Source organism: Giraffa tippelskirchi, chromosome 6, assembly GCF_054371585.1.
Source record: "Giraffa tippelskirchi isolate mGirTip1 chromosome 6, T2T-mGirTip1v1.2.pri, whole genome shotgun sequence".
NCBI classification, from domain to species: Eukaryota; Metazoa; Chordata; class Mammalia; order Artiodactyla; family Giraffidae; genus Giraffa; species Giraffa tippelskirchi.
In genome coordinates, this window is record NC_137280.1 from 70,401,586 (window position 1) to 70,418,438 (window position 16,853).

Sequence of the window (16,853 nt, forward strand, 5' to 3'; positions counted from 1 at the left end):
AAGGGTGCATGCTCCTCAGGCTGAACTTCTAAGTCAAGCCATCTTGTGTTTTGATAGGATACTTTTTAAGAAAAGAGACTCAAAGACAGAACCCAACATTGTTGTTTGTTTTTAAACAAGGGTTTCTTTACAGCGGAAGCCAGTTAGGAAGTTCCCTTTGTGATGATGAATTTTTAAAAGAGGTTTCCCAAAATGCGTTTACCAAAAAGGCATGCTCCCTTTTTTCCGATGTTCTCCAGCAGTACTTTTCAGTCTTTAGTAACCATTCAAGGTAAGGAGTTTTACTTATGTATATTCCAGTAATCAAGGATAAAGTAGGAAACCTGTATTGAAATAAGTTAATTCTTGATGAAGCTCTCTCTTGAAGGTATCTCTTAGAGACAGAGCTCTTCGTGTTTAAATGCTCTATCGCAGAAACGGTGTTATATCAGGGATTTAGAGGCAGTTTACTGTATGTTTTAAAAACTCCCCATCTTCTAAAAATAGGCTGATAAAAGAAAAAAAGTACCAAGAACATACAAGAACATAGTCCCACAGATAATGGTTTTGGCTCTGTGAAGGAAGTGGAGTATGTTTTAATATACTTGATTGCAGTTGTTAATAATACTAGTTACTGTTTATCAAGAACCTTTTGTGGGTTAGATACTTTATGTACATGATTTCATTTAGTTTTTCTAACAGTCTTGAAAGAGTAAATCATTTTACCTTACATTGCAGATGAGGAAACTGAGGGCAGGGAGGTTAAATAATTTGCCTACTGTCAGACAGCTAATAAGTGGTAAGCCAGGATTCAGATCTTTATCTGTCCCCTCCAGAGTCCTGTGCTGCACAGCTTACCTGTGCACTCCAGCAGAGGTGGGAGCTTTCCTTGTGGCTGGGCTTTCGTGTTGACTTTCCTGGCAGAACCTTGGTCATGCAGGTCTTAAAGTGAACTGCCTGGTACTAGACTGGCGCTCTGTGAGCAGGGCCGACTGTACAGCCGGCAGGTAGTGCTGCGACCGTGCGGGGTAGGAGCTGTGTGACCACAGGTAGCGTGGAAGGTCTGGTGGATGCATTTACATGGGAAACGGCACTGCTTCACAGGGGAAGAGCTGCCAAAGGAGTCACATGATTCTGGCAGGTGACAACTTTCTAGTCTGTGACCCTGTACCAGTTCCTTAGCTTCCCGGAGCCGCAGTTTCTCATCTGTAACTTTGGAGACCTTATACCTCCTCTGTCGGGTGGCCATTTTAGATGGGACGCAAGTACAGTGTTCTGAACAAACATTACTTGCTCGTTTCACAGAATTGCCTGAGACAGGTGTGTGCATACAGGCATCACTTTCCAGACGTAAAGTATATAATAACAACTCAATGCATAAATCATCCAGTCTCCTTCCTCAGGGTAATTTTATGTTATTAAAATGATTTTAGTTTTCCAATCCTGGAGATACTGAAGGGGAAACTCATTCTTCAGGAAGCCTCTTTCATTAATATCATGTACAAAATTAGCAGCAGCTCTGACTGGTTTTTATTATGCAATTCAAGATGCAGCACCTGAGGCTTCCATTAACAAATGAGGCTTCCATAAACAGATTTATGACTGCACATCTTAAAACATGTCTGGACACTCAGCAGCCGCTCTCCACAGGCACAGGGTATCTTGCTCTGAATTGGTAAGCTGTAAATTTCCATAATTTTTCACCAATCAGCCCCTGTTGCTATTTTAAGAACTTTAAAAGGTGTTCTTGGCGTATTATTGATGTTCTTCCTTGGTGTGATAGAGTTGTGAGTGTGTGAGAGCACCCTTTTGGTCTCTCTTTTTGATGTGAATCTTACACTTGGGGTCACTGTTGGTTCACACGCCCATGGAGAAATTGTAATAGTGGGGAGAGGGGACGGTTTTCATCCTGTCCTTTTTCCTTGTTCTCCGTCTACTGCAGTTACTTGGCACCCCTGTGCCCTGCTCTTCTTCCACTAGATGGCGCTCCGCATAGCCCAGTCACCCTCTCCATCCACACAGGGGGCTTCATCTGAACCAGTGTTAAGTCTTGATCCATCATCAAGCTTGCGTTGCTTTGATATTCATGTACTGATATTAATCTTCCATATTGCTGATGTTTTAAGAGGCACACTCTCTAGCCAGCATTTTCAGAAAATCAAGATCAGTTTTTGTTTTGTGCCTAAGGTGTTCCTGGCATTGCTGCAAAGTTCTTCTTCATTTCTTTAGTCCTGGTGACCACCTTGGGAAGTAGTTTTGTTGTTGTCATTCTACAGGTAAAGAAATGGAGGCTAGGGAGCTATATAACTTGTTCAGAGTCATGCAGCTAACTTACATTATAGGGTTTATTATGTCCTAAAGAAAAAATATTTCAAAAACATTGAATTAAAACATTTTTTTGGAGGAAAGTTTCGGGGTAATCTGATTTACAGCTGTTGGACATTGTGCTCTGTTGATTTTGTTGGGGAGAACTATAGTGCTGACAGTGATTTGCATTGGCATGTATAAGTCAAATCCGTTGTGTGAGGAAGCAAACAGTGGTAGCCAAAGCTTTGTCAGCTGCTGTGGGAACTGCTGCTTCCTTTTGCTTCTTTTGTCTCCTAACTCATGTGGGCCCAGGGGCTAGGTCAGTACCAGGTACAAAGCCATGGGGAGCTTTGAACAAAGCTCTGATTCTGCTTTCAGTAATTTTAGCTGAAATACTAGATTGAGTCCATAGGAAAAATTTGTACTGAAGTTTCTTTAACTCCATTCACTTATTTAATATTTGTTGAGTATCTGCCCTACTGAATTGAACTATTTGTTCTGGGCCAGTTACTTTTATGAGCCTATGTTCCCTTGTCTGCACATTGTCAGTAATGCCTGCCTTGTAGGTCATTAGGGGGGAATGACAATAATTTTGTATTTTTAAAATTTTATTAAAAAATTTTTAACATATAGGATATAGGTATATTTTTATATCCAATATGAGACAATTATGCATTTATGTTTATCTTCATTTTACATTATTTTTTCTATCTGAATTTCATGCATCAGGTCATGGTCACCAACTTGGGTAGTGGATTACGTGCCAGTAATTTTTTAGGGCTGGCTTTCTCCTGCCACCTTGTGCCACCCCTGTCCCTTTCTTCTGGTTGCATGGGCTCAGCAAACGCAAACAGAAGGTTAGAAAAATCTCTCTCACTTTTTGTTTGCTTCATTGTGCAAACTGAAGCTAACTAAAGGTGATACTGAAATAAGATTCATATGAGGGGAAAAGGACACATGGTTAAGGACACATTTTAAATCAGACAGACCTGAGTTTACATCTTAGCTCTGCCACTTCTCTCTGTGGTGACAGTAGATACGTGAACCCCTCTCAGCCTCAGTTTCCATGATGAAGAAATGGGGATAAAAAGTTAATAAAGCCTCTGAAATTTTTGGGGGTTTCAGTGAGGTGTGTGTGAAGAGCTGTGTCATGTCTGGCATCTAATAAGTACAGAATAAATGGTTGCTGTTGCTATCCTCCTCCTCCCCCTCCTCCTCATCCTCCTCCCCCTCCTCCTCACCTTTCTCCTCCTCCTCACCGCCCTCCTCCTCACCCTCCTCCTCCTCACTGTCCTCCTCCTCCTCACCATCCTCCTTCTCCTCACCATCGTCTTCCTCACTGTCCTCCTCTTCCTCCTCCTCACCATTCTCCTCCACCTCATCATCCTCCTCCTCACTGTCCTCCTCCTCACTGTCCTTCTCCTCACCATCCTCCTCCTCCTCCTCAACATCCTCCTCTTCATCACCACCACTATCATTTTTTAATCAAAGAATTTGTAATCCAGTGGAGGAGATAAACGTGTAGGGGGAACCATTTTAACAGTGTGTTAAGTGCTGTGGCAAAAGAAGACATTAAGGGGATCAGAATGACCTCTCTCCTTTCAGGACCAAGCTAGGCTTTCTGACAGAGGCTTTTTCAGAGAGGATTAGCTGGATGCAGAAATTGTTGCAGATGGAGGAAAGGACTTGGGCAGGGATAGGTAAATTTTCTGACTCCTCCAGGTTATTAATTTGTTTCCCATGTTTCCTTAACATCTTCACATCCCTACTTGTCATTGTGTATTGTGGTTGTTTATCTGTCTTCTTTCATCTCCCCTTCCCATTTTCCTTCCTGGCATTACAATTTTCATTTGAAAACAACTTTAAACTTACAGAGAGTTAAAGGAATAGTTCTAAAAACCCCTGTATACCCGTTCGTCTGGATTCACCAGTTGTTTACATTTTCCCATATTTGGCTTTGGCATTCTGTCTGTGTTTTCATAACTCCTTTGAGTGTAAGGTGTGTGTCTTATCTACCTTTACCCCTAATACCTAAGTACCCTTGTATTTCCTGAGACTAAGGGCTGTCTCTGACATAGCTGTACTTACCAGATAACAGTGATGACAGAAGTTAGTCATCATTTTGGTATTTTTATTATTTAACTTATAGTCCATGTGCTATTCTCGCCAGTTGTTCCAGTTTTGTCTTTTATAGGATCTGGATCAAGACCACACATTGCATTTAGTTGTCAAGTCTTTTAGGCTCTTAATTTGGAACAGCTCCTCTGTCTTTTGCCTTTCATGGCATGCATATTTGAATACTACACAGGCCGGGTTTTTGCAGAGTACCTCTCAGTGTGGGTTGTCTGTTTCTTTACATTTAGATTCATGTTGTGCACTCTGTTCATACTGTTAAAGCCAGTGGAGGTGATGGAGTTCCAGTTGAGATATTTCAAATCCTGAAAGATGCTGCTGTGAAAGTGCTGCACTCAATATACCAGCAAATTTGGAAAACTCAGCAGTGGCCACAGGACTGGAAAAGGTCAGTTTTCATTCCAATCCCTAAGAAAGGTGATGCCAAAAAAATGCTCAAACTACCGCACAATTGCACTCATCTCATGTGCTAGCAAAGTAATGCTCAAAATTCTCCAAGCCAGGCTTCAACAGTATATGAACTGAGAACTTTCAGATGTTCAAGTTGGATTTAGAAAAGTCAGAGGAACCAGAGATCAAATTGCCAACATCTGTTGGGTCATCGAAACAGCAAGAGAATTTCAGAAAAACACCTACTTCTGCTTTATTGACTACACAAAAGCCTTTGACTGTGTGGATCAGAACAAACTGTGGAAAATTCTTCAAGAGATGGGAATATACCAGACTACCTTACCTGCCTTCTGAGAAATCTGTATGCAGGTCAAGAAGCAACAGTTAGAACTGGACATGGAACAATGGACTGGTTCCAAATTGGAAAAGGAGTATGCCAAGGCTGTATATTGTCACTCTGCTTATTTAACTTACATGCAGAGTACATCATGGGAAATGCTGGGCTGGATGAAGCACAAGCTGGAATCAAGATGGCCAGGAGAAACCTCAGATATTAAGATGACACCACCCTTATGGCAGAAAGTGAAGAAGAACTAAAGAGCCTCTTGATGAAAGTGAAAGAGAGTGAAAAAGTTGGCTTAAAACTCAACACTCAAAAAACTAAGATCATGGCATCCAGTCCCGTCACTTCACGGCACACAGATGGGAAAACAATGAAAACAGTGAAAGACTTTATTTTTCTTGGGCTCCAAAATCACTGCAGATGGTGACTGCAGCCTTGAAATTAAAAGACGCTTGCTCCTTGGAAGAAAAGCTATGACCAACCTAGACAGCATATTAAAAAGCAGAGACATTACTTTGCCAACAAAGGTCCATCTAGTCAAAGCTATGGTTTCTCCAGTAGTCACATATGAATGTGAGAGTTGGACCATAAGGAAGACTGAGCGTTGAAGTGCTTTTGAACTGTGGTGTTGGAGAAGATTCTTGAGAGTCCCTTGGACTGCAAGGAGATCTAACCAGTCCGTCCTAAAGGAAATCAATCCTGAATATTCATTGGAAGCACTGATGCTAAAGCTGAAACTCCAATACTTTGGCCACCTGATATGAAGAACTGACTCCTTAGAAAAGACCCTGATGCTGGGAAAGATTAAAGGCGTGAGGAAAAGGGGATGACAGAGGATGAGATAGTTGGATGGCATCACCGATTTGATGGACATCAGTCTGAGAAAGTTCCGGGAGTTGGTGATGGACAGGGAAGTCTGGCATGCTGTAGTCCATGGGGTCACAAAGAGTCGGACACGACTGAGCGACTGACTGTGTACTCTTGGCAGGAGTTCCACCAAGGTGATGGTGTGTCCTCCTCAGTACATCACAGCAGGAGGCAGTCTCTTTGTCACTTTATCCTGTCGTTATTGATGAGGCTGAGTTTTGTTTTACTTGGTGTAGGTGGTGCTGGTTTTGTCCCCTGTAAAGTTCCCATTTTCCTTTTGTAATTAATTAGCACTTTTGTGGGGTGATGCTTTGAGACTGTGTAAATACTCCTTATTAAACTCTCCCTCACAAATTTTAGTACCCATTAATGTTTCCTACCTGAATTAATTATTACTGTGATGTTTGTAAAATGGTAATTTTCTCACTGCAACATTCCATCTGCGTGTATTGATTGACATTCTGCTGAAAGGGAACAGTTTTATTTTTTTCTTTCCTTCTTTCATCTTCCCTACCTCTTGCCTGCCCTCCATCAGTTATCTGTATACATTCAGTTGGTTGTAGTCCTTCACCATCACTGTATAATGTGAGAATGTTAATCACTAAGTCGTGTCCGACTTTGCGACCCCATGGACTATAGCCCACCAGACTCCTCTGTCCATAGGATTTTCCAGACAAGAATATTGGAGTGGGTTGCTATTTCTTTCTTTAGGGGTTATTCCCGACCCAGAGATCAAACCCACGTCTTCTGCATTGGCAGGCACAATTCTTTCTCTAAAATCCAAAAAAAGTCTTAAAGTTTTGTGTCTCAGAGCACTTCATGGTTCTGTGGGGAGCCCTGGTCTGGTAAGAAAGAGGGAGACGGCCTGTCTCCTTCCCCTTAGGCTTCTGTCCTCAGGTCCTGAGGTGGCTCATATGACTTTGATTTGCTCAATAAATTTTACTTTTTGTTGTGGTTTTAAGTGTGAAAAGTACTGTTGAAGTTATGCCTCCGTGATGACTCTGAGTCAGAGGCAGGCTCTGCCGGCCCCTCACCGAGTGAGTGTGTTGATGTCGCCAGGTCAGAGCCGCTGGGGGACAGAGCTGCCTGCCCCCTTGTGTGGTCTGCAGTGAGGTCAGAGAACAGGGGCAGAAACAGGAAGGTCGTGTCCCTCAGTGCAGTCCATTGATTGTGTGCTTTCTTTGTTTCCTTTTCCTCTGTGAGGGCTTTGCTCCTTAAATGCTAAACGGGAGCAGTACCCGTGTTGATAATGCACTCTCTGGGGTGAAGGCTCTTCATGTGTGAAATGGGCACCAGGGGATCTGTGTCCCAAGCCTGGCGGGTTCACATCGCTGTGGTCAGTGCTCTGTGCCTGGGAGGCCTCTGGCCGCAGAGCATGTTCCTTGTTCCCGCCTCGTGGAGCCCAACAGGGAGACGGGATGTGGCACAGCCCTCTCCCTGCCCTACCCACTCCGGGCTTTGCTTTAGAGACTGCGCGCGGGTTCCTGGCTGTGGGTCTTTGTGGTCCTGGGCCCCATGTGACCTGCAACAAAGGATGTGGGACAGAAGGGAGTGTTGGGAGCTAGCGTCTGGCAGGTGGGGCGCTGTCTGCTCCTCATGCTGAGGCCTTTCAGTCTCGGGAAGCCCCTCTCGGCTGCTGGGGAAAACCCTCAGCAGGAGGCCGGGAGGTGTGAGTTTCTCCCCATCCGCTGGGCCGGAGGGTGTCCAGTTCTTGCTCAGGACGGATGGTGCGCTCAGGGTGGGCTCAGTGCTGGGACACAGGGCCGGGAGTCCTTCATTCCTGCTTAAAGAGTTCTCAGCCCAGTGGGGAAGCAGCCAAATTAAAAGACGTTTATATTGCAGGGTGGTGAGTGCTGTAATGAAGACTGCGCGCAGGGTTCTGCAGCAGCCACACAGCGCTGTGTCATTCCCAGGGACCACGGCAGCAGGCGGGCCCGGGGTGAGGCCTGATGTGGGGGAGACACACAGGCAGCAGTTCCTGCTCCAGCCCCTTGCTGCTAAAACAAGGCCTGGCTGCCTGTGAGGTCCCTCTCCTCCTCCGTGTTCACCCCCAGCCCCCAGTACAGCCCCTCCTCTTCTCAGCCATGCTTGCCTTTGTCACACTCTGGATTAGAATGCTTTGTTGGGAGCTGTTTCTCCCATGGGCATCCCAGTTTCCTACAGACAGAAAATCTGCCTTCATAGCTTGGCTTCCTCCTCCAATGCTGAGCGCAGTGCCCAGGAGACGGTCAGTGCTCAGAAAATGTCTGTAGGATTATGGTCAGCTGGGCTCAGTTTCTTCTTCTCTGCATTAGGGCAGTGGATTCGTGATTTTGGGATTCGTGATTCCGTGGTGAAGGAAAATGGAAAAAGGCTGTTCCTTGAGTTTCTGGCTGCTCATTTTGAGGGGAGAACCTCCATTTCTCGGGCAGCTATGCCAGTGTGTGCACCTGGCAGTGTGCACACGAGCCTTGATTCTGGGACTCAGACCCGTGGACCGTCTCCCTGGGCTGTTTAAGAATTTCTGGATCTAGGCACATCCCTTCGCCTCCCTAAACACCAGCGCTTTAGTTTGTTGAGACAGTCATGAGACTACCCTCGTCCCAGACTTCCTGTGAGGTTTCAGTGACAAGACCCTGAGACTCCAGGCTTCTGAGCCCCGAGGCTTTATTCCCTGCTGAATCGCAAGTACCCAAAACAGTGCATGCCACCCGGCGGGCCCTTGGTGTTTGTTGAGTGAGTGACAGGGGAAAGCAGTTTCTCTCATCAGTCAGTCTGAAGTATAAGGTAAAAGCAGCAGTGTATTAAGAAGTGGGGCTGGAGGGGTAGGCGGGCACTAGAGCATGCAAGGCTCCTGAATGGCTTAGGAGTGTGAATGCATTTTAAGGTTCTGGAACACAGCTGAAGCATCAGTGCAGGACAATGTCATGGTCAGCTATGCATTTTAGAAAGTATTTGCTGAGCAGTGCAGGTTGAAAAGCTTTTGAATTATATGAGTTCAGAGCTACAGGTGGTATTTCTAGATGCTGGCTTTCAGAAAAATGCGTTGTGTTGCATTTGAAGCCACAGAGAATGATGAGATCCTCTGGGAGATGAGATCCCCCAGGGAGAGGGTGCATGTGTGGGGTTGAAGGAGGAAAGGGCAGAGGAAGGGATCCGTGCAGCCACGTCAACAGGAGGCTTGGGCAAAGGAGAAGAAATCCGCCATTCTTTCCTTTTTTTAAGGTAACCAACTTCATAAAAGCCGCGTGATTCCATCAGTGTAAATTACACTTTGAAATGTTTATCTTAAAAGCCTTTTTTTTACATGTGGTGTATTTCAAATAGAAATCTTAAAATTTGTCGCTACTGGTGATTCTGAAGCCAAGTAGGGTCTCTGTAGGCTTTGTGAACCCTAAGTGATAGAATTTGGAGGAGCCTCAGGAAATGTGGGGGAGGTCAGTATATTGGAGGCTTGTCTGTCTCTCTGCCCCGCTGGCTCCTAACCACACATCTTCTGGATTGACTCGGGGCTAGTTTACACTTTCCAGGAGACTTTAAAGGATATGCTTTGCGACTTCTGGTTCTCACCAGCAAATACAAGTAGACATCACTGCTCTCTGAGATTGTTGTGTTGCTACATTTGCAGGTGGTGGTGGCTCCGGATTCCACCCCGAGTGTGAGTCCTGCCGGCTGACCAAGGTCCCCCAGGCCTTAGGGCTCCCTGGGGACTTAGGCTGGGTAGCAGACAGCCTTCCAAGCAGCCTTCCAGGCTCTGATCATAATGAAAGAACTCCGGCCACAGAACTTTGGCACGTGACCCTTTGACAGGCAATTGTTTTGGCCCTAGCACCTTTCACTTAGGACTCAGGCAGGAGCAGATGAGCTTCTCTGCCTCTCTCTGGCTCATGTCATTCTTATCTGGGCTTCTGCATGGGTTGGCAGGGGCCTCAGCCAAGATGGGTAGCCCTGTGGGGCTCTCTTACTGCTGCAGCTACATGGTAAAGTGGGCCCAGAAAGCAGAGTGGGAGGCGAAAAGCCCAGAGAAGGCCCGCTTTTCAGAGGACAGTTTTTAGCTTCATTTCCCAGCCCCCTGAGGCCCCATCTTCCTGTGCTGTCTCCCAGGCGGGGTGGCAGCGGTCCCAGAGCCTCCACTCGAGCCTCTGTTCTTTCCGCTGGTAATGCTGTTACAGGCTTTGGAGAGGACAGCACGGATCCTTGGTGTCCCCAAGACATTTGGGTATGTCACTGACATACCTGGCGTTTTGGTTTTCAGTTCTTTTGCCTTCAGACTATAGTAAGAATTAGTCAAGTGTCAGTTCAAGTTTCAGATTTCATTTCATTTTAAAGCTGTCAGTTTCTACTCAGTTAACCTTAAAAAAACAAACAAACAAAAACCTTTCCCAGTGTAATTTTGCCTTCTGTTTGAAAATTTCAGTAGCAAACTTTTCTAAATACCTTGAGTTGGTTTTCTTATTTGAAGAGAAGATATTGGTATCTACCATTATCACGTATACATAAAGAAAAAGTATTTCTCCTGATGAAACAAAATCACAATATTCAGTATAGGTTTTAAACCATACATTTCCCTTGAAACTTACCATGTAGTGTTCTTGAAACTAGCCCAATCCCCAAGGGAGATACATACTATGTTTTGCTTTTGTTTTGTTCAGTCACTCAGTTGTGTTCGACTCTTTGCGACCCCATGGACTGCAGCATGCCAGGCTTCCCTCTCCTTCACCATATCCTGGAGTTTGCTCCTTCACCATATCCTGGAGTTTGCTCAGACTCATGTCCGCTGAGTCAGTGATGTCATCCAACCATCTCATCCTCTGTCGTCCCCTTCTCCTCCTGCCTTCAATCTTTCCCAGCATCAGGGTCTTTTCCAATGAGTCAGAACTCCTTGCATCAGGTGGCCAAAGTGTTGGAGTTTTGGGTTCAACATCAGTCCTTCCAGTGAGTTTTCAGGACTGACTTCCTTTAGGATTGACTGATTTGATCTTGTCTTACTTAGGTTTTTAGTTTATTTATTTGGCTGCACCAGACCTCATTTGTGGCACACGGGATTTTTTAGTTGGGGCATGTGGGATCTAGTTCCTTGACCAGCGATTGAACCTGGGTCTCTGTATTGGGAGTGCAGAGTATTAACCACTGGACCACCAGGGAAGTTCTTTGCTTAGTTTAATAAAGACTCTACTCACTTTGACTGTTCCTTTTAAAGTTAGGTTCTTCTTTGCTGTACATTGTTTCTTAATTATATTATTTTACATTGTTGGGCCAGAATGTTAACAAGTCAGTTTATATTTCAGTATCTTCTAAGTTCTTTTATGGCAGGGGCCAGGAATCAGCCCTGTTAAGATTGCTCATTCAATATAGATCAGTTGGAAGTGATTTTCATAAAAGTCATCGTTTTAAGATGAGGTATATTTATCTGTATAGAGAAAACAAAAACAATCTGCTTTTTCCTTTTTCAGTTTTCTGATTCATATGTTACTCTAGTACTCTTGCCTGGAAAATCCCATGGACCAGGAGCCTGGTAGGCTACAGTCCATGGGGTCGCAAAGAGTCGGACACGAGTGGGCAACTTCACTTTACATTAAAACTGAAAAACTGGACAACATTAGTGTTGTATGTCTGCTGGGACACATGGCTGCACATTTGTTTGCTTCATTATTGTATAGTTCTGAAGGTGACATGTTTGGAATGGGTCTCACTGGGCTGGAGTCAGGGTGTCAGCACTGCCTCTTCTGTGGGTCTCTCTCTCCTGCTTTCCTCATCCGTCTTTAAGATCCTGATTATATTTGGCTCGCCTGGGGATAATCTCCCCATTTTAAGGTCAGCTGATCAGGAACCTTAGTTTTCTCTGCAACCACTAATTCTCCTTTGCCTGCAACTTAAATTCTCTGGTTCTGGAAATCAGGATGTGGGCATCTTTGGAGGAGGGGGCACTATTCTGTCAACCACTAGAGGGATTGGAGAGGCAGCAGAAACTGATGTTTATCAAGTACTGAGTATAACTTCAACATGGTTTTAGGGATTTTCATGTATTAGGGCATTATCTCAAATTATGCATCAGGGGTTTTAGAGATGTTAAAATAACTTATTTGTGTCATGTAATTATTAAAAATAATGAGGTATTTTGTTGTGTTCTTGCTAAGTGTCATATACTGTGTCAGGAGATTTACAGAGCATATTTTTCTCAATTCTCAGTACAGCCCTCTGAGATGAATCTGAGATGAATGGCATAAATTTCGCTTTATACATGAGAAAACAGGCTTTCATGGAACTGTGATTGGCTCAGTGTTACACGGCAAGCTTGAACTGAAGGCTGTGGACTTTGTCAGTCTGATTCCCAAGCTCATACTCTTTCTGTTAAATTACTCCTCAGTTACTATTCCTCCCATCTATTTTCCATATTGTTTCATACATTATTTAATCTTTGCAGCAGCCTTTTACAGATAAATGGGCTTCCCTGGTGGCTCAGACAGTAAAGAATCTGCCTGCAATGCAGGAGACGGGTTCAGTGCCTGGGTCAGGAAGATGGCCTTCTCTTAATACCCCTATTTTATATATAATGAAACCGAGCCTGAGAAAGAGTAAAGCCAAGCTCTGTTTTGACTCAAAATCTGTGCTCTTTTTTGATGCCATAAAAGGTGTATCTTGTTTACAGGTTTTTGCTTCAGCCATACATATTCAACATGCTCACTTGAAATAATTAGCAGCAGCAGCAGCAGCATGAGGAAAATATAGAGAGAAAACAACTAAACATAATTGACCCAATAGCAATTAAAGAGTGCCCAAAGAGCACAAGGTGATATGTCAAAAGCAGGGCTGAATAGTGCTCGGTTTATACTGATCCTGATGCTCAGTGACATGAGACAAAAATACACTAGGACTTGATTCAGAAATTTGTTTCAGCTCATGTTTGTGGTAGACTGAGCAGTGGCCCCCAAATATGTCCATATCCTAATTTTCAGAACTTGTGAATGCTACCTTACATGGCAAAAGAGACTTTGTGGATATGACTGAGTTAAAGACCTTGAGGTGGAGGAGATATCCCTGGTCATCTGGGTGGGCCCAGTGTGATCACCACTGGTCCTTACAAGAGGACTGTGGAGGAGGAGTCAGAGTCTGTTCCTGTGTAAACAGACTGGGGTGGTGTAGCCACAGTCAGGAGTGCTGGCAGCCTCTGGAAGATGGGAGGGACAAGGAAAAGGATTCTCCGTTGCAGTCTCCAGAAGAAATGCTGCCTGCATGTGCCCATTTTAGACTTTGACTTTCACTGCTGTAAGGTAATACATTATAAACAAGAAACCCCTTAAGCCGGTGACAATTTGTTACAGTGGCAATAGGAAACTAATATAATTTCCTTGAATAATTATGAACTGCTTAACAAAAGAATAGTTGGAGACTTCAATACCTTTTTAAAATAATGGATGCAAAACTAGGCAGAAAACTGGTAAGGAAACAGAAGACGTGAACACCACCACTATGTGCTGACTAGACTTAGAAAACATTTATAGAACATGCAGGAACTATCAGATTTTTCTCAAGTGCACCTGGAATATTCTCTAGGACAGGCCATATGCTAGTCCATAAAACCAGCCTCAGCATATTTTAAAGAATGTAAATCATGTAGAGGACTCATTACTCAATAAGCCAGCAAATTGGGAAAACTCAGCAGTGGCCACGGGACTGGAAAAGGTCAATTTTCATTCCAATCCCAAAGAAAGGCAATGCCAAAGAATATTTAAGCTACTGCACAGTTGCACTCACCTCACACGCTAGCAAAGTAATCCTCAAAATTCTCCAAGCCAGGCTTCAACAGTATATGAACTGAGAACTTTCAGATGTTCAAGTTGGATTTAGAAAAGGCAGAGAAACCAGGGATCAAATTGCCAACATCCTTTGGGTCATAGAAAAAGCAAGAGAATTTCAGAGAAACATATACTTCTGCTTTATTGACTACACAAAAGCCTTTGACTGTGTGGATCAGAACAAACTGTGGAAAATTCTTCAAGAGATGGGAATACCAGACCATCTGATCTACCTCCAGAGAAATCTGTATGCAGGTCAAGAAGCAACAGTTAGAACCTGACTTTGAACAACAGACTGGTTCCAAATTGGGAAAGGAGTATGTCAAGTCTGTATATTGTCACTCTGCTTATTTAACTTATATGCAGAGTACATCATGGGAAATGCCGGGCTGGATAAAGCACAAGCTGAAATCAAGATTGCCAGGAGAAATATCAATAACCTCAGATATGCAGATGACACCACCCTTATGGCAGAAAGTGAAGAACTAAAGAACCTCTTGATGAAGTTGAAAGAGGAGAGTGAAGAAGCTGGCTTAAAACTCAGCATTCAAAAAACTAAGATCATGGCATCAGGTCCCATCACTTCATGGCAAATAGATGGGGAAACAGTGAGAGACTTTATTTTCTTGGGCTCCAAAATCACTGCAGATGGTGACTGCAGCCATGAAATTAAAAGATGCTTGCTTCTTGGAAGAAAAGCTATGACAAACCTAAACAGCATACTAAAAAGCAGAGACATCACTTTGCCGACAAAGGTCCATTTAGTCAAAGCTATGGTATGGATGTGAGAGTTGGACCATAAAGAAGGCTGAGTGCTGAAGAATTGATGCTTTTGAACTGTGGTGTTGGAGAAGACTCTTGAGAGTACCTTGGACTGCAAGGAGATCAAAGCAGTCAGTCCTAAAGGAAATCAATCCTGAATATTCACTAGAAGGACTGATGCTAAAACTGAAGCTCCGATACTTTGGCCACCTGATGTGAAGAACTGACTCATTGGAAAAGACCCTGATGCTGGGAAAGATTGAAGGCAGAAGGAGAAGGGGATGACAGAGTATGAGATGATTGGATTGTATCACCGACTCGATGGACATGAGTTTGAGCAAGCCCTGGGAGTTGGTGATGGACAGGGAAGCCTGGCGTGCTGCAGTCCATGGGGTCTCAAAGAGTCAGACAGGACTGAGTGATTGAACTTAGAGTATGTTCTATAACACAGTGAAATGAGATTGAAATTAATAGCAGACAGAAATGTGAGGAATTCACAAATACCTGGAAATTAACAGGCTTCTAAATAACCATTGAGCTAAAAAAGAAATCACAAGGGAAATTAGGAAGTATTTTGAGATGAATGAAAATAAGAATACAGCCATTTCAAAATTTATGGGATGCAGCGAAAGCAGTACTTAGAAGCAAACATTTAGCTGTACATACTTAATATTAAAAATGAAGATAAATCTCAAATCAGTTACCTAAGCTTCTATCTTAAGACATTGGGGAAAGAAGAGCAAATTAAATCTAAAAGGGGCAGAATGAAGGAAGTAATACAGATTAGAATGGAAGTTAATGAAAAGGGGAATAGAAAAACAACAGAAAATAAACCAAAATTTGGTTCTTTGCAAAGATCAACAAAATTGACAAAACTTTAGCTACATTGACGAAAGAAAGGAGAGAAGACTGATGACAAAAATCAGGAATGAAAAAGATACATAACTATGGATTATAGAGAAATGAAAAGCATTATGTCTGCGTTAGTCACTCAGTCATGTCCAACTCTTTGTGACCCCATAGACTGCAGCCCACCAGGCTCCTCTGTCCATGGAGTTCTCCTGGAAAGAATACTGGAGTGGATTGCCGTTCCTTTCTCCAAATCTTCCCAACCCCAGGCTCAAACTCGGGTCTCAAGGGAATCAGTTCAGTTCAGTTCAGTTCAGTTCAGTCGCTCAGTCGTGTCCGACTCTTTGCGACCCCATGAATTGCAGCACACCAGGCCTCTCTGTCCATCACCAACTCCCGGAGTCTACCCAAACCCATGTCCATCAAGTTGGTGATGCTATCCAACCATCTCATCCTCTGTCGTCCCCTTCTCCTCCCGCCCTCAATCCTACGCAGCATTAGGGTCTTTTCCAATGAGTCAACCCTTCGCATGAGGTGGCCAAAGGAATAGTTATACATAACTATGGACTTTACAGAAATGAAAAGGATTGTAAGGGAATACTTTGAACACTTCTTGCTCATAAATTAAGTGTCTTAGAGGAAATGGACCACATACCCTGAAAGACACAAATTACCGTAACTGACTCAAGAAATAGAAAATCTGAATGGACTGGTAGAGAGAGAGAATTGGGTAAAAACAAACTTTCTTTTGCAGTAAGAAAAGCCCAGGTCCAGATGGCTTCTCTGGTGAATCCTACCAAACATTTAAGAAATAATTAGTATTCATTCTTTACAGTTCAGTTCAGTTGCTCAGTCATGTCCGACTCTTTGTGACCCCATGGACTGCAGCACGCCAGGCTTCCCTGTCCATCATGAACTCCTGGAGCTTACTCAAACTCATGTCCGTTGAGTCAGTGATGCCATCCAACCATCTCATCCTCTGTTGTCCCCTTCTCCTCCTGCCTTTAATCTTTCCCAGCATCAGGGTCTTTTCCAATGAGTCAGTTTTTCGCATCAGGTGGCCAAAGTATTGGAGCTTCAGCTTCAACATCAGTCCTTCCAATGAATATTCAGGACTGATTTCCTTTAGGATGGACTGGTTGGATCTCCTTGCAGTCCAAGGAACTCTCAAGAGTCTTCTCCAACACCACAGTTCAAAAGCATCAATTCTTCGGTGCTCAGGTTTCTTTATAGTCCAACTTCACATCCATACATGACTACTGGAAAAACCACAGCTTTGACTAGATGGACCTTTGTTGGCAAAGTGATGTCTCTGCTTTTTAATATGCTGTCTAGATTGGTCATAACTTTTCTTCCAAGGAGCAAGCATCTTTTAACTTTATGGCTGCAATCACCATCTGCAGTGATTTTGGAGCCCCCCAAAATAAAGTCTGTCACTGTTTACCCAT

At 43.7% G+C, this 16,853-nt stretch overlaps 1 protein-coding gene and 2 long non-coding RNA genes across 19 annotated transcripts in view; 2 read left to right on the forward strand and 1 right to left on the reverse strand.

Annotated features, from left to right (window-relative positions):
* The window catches only part of KHDRBS3 (KH RNA binding domain containing, signal transduction associated 3), a 153,162-nt gene that overhangs the window by 6,498 nt on the left and 129,811 nt on the right, over nt 1-16,853 (forward strand). The gene's annotated exons all lie outside the window — the stretch shown is intronic.
* LOC145511196 (uncharacterized) lies at nt 168-4,107 on the reverse strand. The gene is made up of 2 exons (XR_014057623.1): nt 3,699-4,107; nt 168-3,574 (listed from the first exon to the last, which is right to left on the reverse strand). It is a non-coding gene; the product is annotated as an uncharacterized LOC145511196 (long non-coding RNA).
* On the forward strand, nt 2,978-9,752 carry LOC145511199 (uncharacterized). The gene is made up of 2 exons (XR_014057626.1): nt 2,978-6,090; nt 6,683-9,752. It is a non-coding gene; the product is annotated as an uncharacterized LOC145511199 (long non-coding RNA).